Source organism: Protomyctophum parallelum (assembly GCF_964188405.1).
Source record: "Protomyctophum parallelum genome assembly, chromosome: 9".
NCBI classification, from domain to species: Eukaryota; Metazoa; Chordata; class Actinopteri; order Myctophiformes; family Myctophidae; genus Protomyctophum; species Protomyctophum parallelum.
In genome coordinates, this window is record NC_139706.1 from 11,887,321 (window position 1) to 11,892,482 (window position 5,162).

A 5,162-nucleotide genomic window follows, 5' to 3' on the forward strand; every position below is an offset into this window, starting at 1 on the left:
AGACAATATTGCACTTAAATGAACAAATAACGTGTCTAGACTCTAGACCTATGTTTTGATGGTCAAGGATCTCAGTTAAACTATTCTTAAACGTTAATGTTAACTTATACAAGCGAGCTGAAGCTATTGTGGAAAAAAACAAACCCTATGATGAAGGGCAGGGATGGTTGAAAACCAAAGGGGGGTTGAATTCAGTGTGGTCCTGCAGTCCAGTCCAACCAACCTGACTGGTTGATCTCCTTGTCACTGGAGAGCATGGACAAGAAGACAAAGAAGCAAGTTCTACTGATGAGTGACTGCATTGTGCATTTTGGTTCTGCATGGTGCAGGCTAGTGTATAGGGTCAGCCGGTCAGGGTGGTAACTGTTTACACATGTCTTGTGAGTGTCTGTGACTGTGTGTACAGGGTGGGTGGAATACTGGAATGGATTGGGTGCATTGTGTGTATTCTATAAATACTGACATTTAGCCTACTATTGTTCATACTGAGGATGTTTTTTGTATGATGTTACGCTATATGCTATAAAGCAGTGGTTTTCAACCACTGGTCCGGGAACCACCAGTGGTCCTTGAGGGGGTTCCAGGTGGTCCCAAACTAAATGATGGAGAGTTGGTAACCAAATGGACCCTTATTTAACTCTTGAGAGTGTAAAATGAAACCAAATGGCCTGCACTATGCAGAACTAAATACAAAACAGTCACACAATCCATTACAGTATTTTGCCCTGTACACACTCGCAGGCAAATATGTAACCAACAGTATGCCTAGTACACAGTAGAATAATTGTTATTTTGAACGACTGTTATCTCTCCTATAGTACCACTACCAACATCAATACAGCATGGAATTGTGGACAAAATCCATTCCGACAAAACATAAATTTCCGTGGCTCAAATGCCCAACAAATAATGGACCCTGATATGAAAAGGGTTGAAAACCAATAATGCTCGCTTTAAAAATGTGTCGATACCATATTTGTAAACATATGTGGTCACTTTAAGAATTGTTTCACTGAGAATCGAGATCCTTGAACCTCTAAACATAGGTCTAGACACCTTATTTGTTCATTTAAGTGCAATATTGGCTGAGATATAGTGAAAATAGATTTTTCGATAATGGCGGCACTGATTTGCATAAAAATGGTAGCTAGGACACAACTTTTTAACATGGCTTATTCAAGTACGAAACAGCAAGAAATATTCCATAATGTGGAGTCAGTTCAAACCCAGTCATTCATTAATTTCAAATGTAGGCCTATAGCTGATACTGACTGAATATACAATTTTCACCGATTTTAGGTATAGGTATATTCACCAAATAACAACAAAGATGTAACCATCTTTGTTGTTATTTGTTAAGCGGACAGTATATTTTCTTGTGTTTCGGATTCGTCGGATTCCACCGGATTAGTTTCCGGTAGGGGTTGGCATCTGCCAGGGCTGCGTATTGTCACCTATCCCGTTCGTGATATTCATGGACAGGATCGAGACACAGTCGTGGAGGAGAGGGTATACAGTTTGGTGAGATAACAGTGCGTTTTAACAGCGGGCGAGCATCGGCCGACACATTGCCCAATCGTCCGTTAACCCCCGAAAAGATTCATTATTCATTATTATCGGGCGACGTTGCTCCGCCCACTTTTCGACCATCACCTGTTCGCCTGCTATCACCGGTAGTTGCCGGGTCACATAGACAAATAATGCACTTCCGAAAAATCCGTCTAGCTGTCGCCCGCTGTTAAAACGTACTGTAAGGGTTGCTTCACTGCTTTTTGCGGATTATGTGGTCCTGATGGCACCATCGATCCGAGACAGCCAGCTTTCACTGGATTGGTTTGCGGTCGAGTGTGCGTCGGCTGGGAGGATCAGCTTCCCCAAATCTGATGCTGCCTTCACACTGTCAGATACAAAAGATACAATGTTACACTTACACAGCATATTTGTAGCTTTATATCTTTGTAGCTGAAGTTGAAACAAGCTTTTTCTGTAGCTGTTGTAACCTTTGTAGCAGCTACAAACGTTGGATGTATCTCTGTATCTTAACAACGTTGACTTTCATTGAAAATGAATTGTAGCCTGTGGCTTTGTAGCTGCCAGTGTGAACGCACCAGAAAGCAGATGAATTTGTGCACTCCGGGTAGGGAACGACTCTTTTCCCCAAGTGAAGGAGTCTAAGTATCTCTTGTTCAGAGTGAGGGTGGTGAGTTCTCAGACAGGTGGCCGGCCTCTCCCTTAGAGATAGGGTTCAGTCATATGCGAGAGACACAGAGTAGATCCTCTGCTCCGTCACTTAATTGGAAAGGAGGCATCTTAGGTGTATTGGTCATCTACAGATGAGAGCGTCTCCCTAGAGAGGTCATCGCTGCATGCCCCACGGGGAGGAGACCCCATGGCAGACCAAGGACCAAATGGGGGGGATTATATCTCAACACTGGCCTTGGAACGCCTCGGGATCCCCCAGGAGGAAGTTTCTAACGTTGCTCTGGAAAGGGAATTCCCTCAAATAAAAATGATGGCATCATTAAAAGTTTGTAGGTGCACTAAACTGCATGCTCTAAACAAACATTAAAAGTCCATAGACTTGGCTGTACTCTATTTTTGTTTAAGTGTTCGAAACAAACATTTTAAAAGTCCATAGACTTGGCTGCCATTATGATGTAATTTCAAAAGCCTAGAGGCAGCGTACATAAATGTGGTATTGATCGGTCCAGTGGTTTGTAAAATTTGCTTCAGACATAACAAAGACAGACAGACATCTAGATAAACATTACATCTATAAAAAGAAAAATCTATGACATGTGATTTGACTCCATAGGGGCACGGTTTTGGCCTGATCTGATATTTGAAATACAAAAGTCCCCAAAAAAGTGAAGTCTGCTACGTAGTTAAAAAAAAAAAAGTGAATGAAGCCAGCCAGGACAAAAAGAAGAAATGTGGTGCCGATTGGTCCAGTAGTTTGTGAGCTCCAGACAAACAAACATGGACACACAGTCACACAACAGACCTTCTCTTATAGATGGCCAGCCTTTTCTTCAATTTAAAAAAAAGTACAAAACAAAAAAGTACAAAATATGTACTATAAATTTACTTACTGCTGATCGGGCCAGGTCTTTGCGAGATTAGCTAAAACCACAAAAAGAAAACGCACACACATGCACCTACATGCGCAGTTTGTGCGCACACAGACAGACCCTCATAGAGATGGCTAGCCTCCTTCTTTCGAGGTACTCTGACAGCGGGTATACTGCATTACTTACTCTAGCTGCGTTCACTTTTGGTGGTCAGATGCTGTAACAAATAAAAAATTGAATCATGGATCCCGGGATCCACTTGGAACCGCTCGGCTCCAATGTGGATCTCGGGACTTCATGTGGCCAGCCTGTGAAGTCAGTGAACAGTTGTTGGTCCAGCAGTTTGTGAGATTAGCTCAAGAAACATATACACACAGACCAACCCTCTTATAGACGACTATAGTCTTTGCTCCTGTAGAGCCACGCTCTAAATAAATAAATAAAAATAACACCAAAATTTGTAAGGTGGGATTCAAGACATAATAACCATACTTACCACACTATTCATCCCCCTGTCATTTGATTTCTCCATCGTTGTTAATCCACGACACCCAGATCCATCCCTCCCTTCCTCCTCCAGTGATCCATCCCTCCCTTCCTCCTCCAGTGCTCCTTTCCCCTCCCCTGTTCATTGGTGCAGCTTAGCTTAGACTACGCTGCGTCTGGTGGGGAGGAGAAGGACTCGATCTGCAGCTGCTCAAAGTTGTCATCTTCAGTGGATAAAGCCAAGCCAATTGTAGCCGGGATCTCGGGTCCCGAATTCTGGCTGTTGAAGCCACATTCAGCAAGAGTTTTGCTGTCCTCTAACAACGTGTCCTCTTTGTAGAGTTTCTGTTCTTCAGGCGCTTTATTTAGAATTCCCTCAACAGTGCGCTTCAGGTCATAGACGGTGCTGGTCTCCTTGGCATCTGCGAAGATTGTGGTCTTCTGACGCCTAATCATTACAAATACTTCCATTTCTAGAGGCTGTTAAAGTTTAGAAAATAATATAAAAGTCCTATATTGTGGCTTGAACAGAATCCCTCACTGGATATTTATACCGCTGCGGGCTACAGATCTGAATCGTCACATCTTATTGATGATGTATGTCCCATATATGGTGCTTAAGCACCATTTACAGTATGTACTGTATGGGAAGGAGACTCCAGGACGCTGGACCCAAACCAAGGTGTATTAACTTGATCTGAACGTTCCAACTCTCACTTATGGGCATGACATGTGGGCCATTACTACACGACCAAAATAACAAGTGCATACAAGTGGCCCAAATTAGTTTTATCAGCAGGGTGGCTGGCATCACCCTACTCTCTCTCTCTCTATAGGTCATCCTCAAACGAGCATCCCTCCCTTGTGTCCATCCCTCCCCCGTCCCCCCCGACTCAAAGTGCGTTGGGTCAGATAGTTCAGTTTGTGAGTAATGCCAATTTAAATACCGGTAAGTATTTTTCAAATAAACGGTTAATAAGTTGTGCATCATTCATATCCATCATATTAACATAGTTTATATTATTAAACAACGCTTCTCTAACCGCATCATTATATATATATATATATATTATATATATATATAATTTAACATTAAAATATTTTTTGACAGAATCAAATCACCACCAGGATCCTAGATGGCTTTGTTCCAGAGTTAAAATAACAAGTAGTGTCACCACCTCCCTCGGCCATCTGACATGCAGGTGTGTCCTGACTTGGCCCTTACATTTCACAAACAAATGCCGCGGTCAAGTGAGCCTTGAAAGTTCGCCGAAATCGAATCCTTTTTGTCAACAACACTACCTGGAAAAAGTCATCCACATGCCTTCATCTCCTCCTTTCTAGATTCTTGCAACTCAGTTTGGAGTGCTTCTCTCTCTAGACCGCAGCTCATCCATAACGCTGCTGCTAGACTCCTGACTGGCATCCGAAAGTGGGATCACTCTAAGGATCACTCCCATCTCGGCTTCCCTTCACTGGCTTCCTGTCAAATTTGTTTTTAAAATTCTGGCACCATCACTTTGGTCAGCCTTTGGTTGTTTTTAAATGTGCTTTATAAATAAAATGTACTTGACTTGATTTAACGTTTGTGCTGCTGTGCCAATA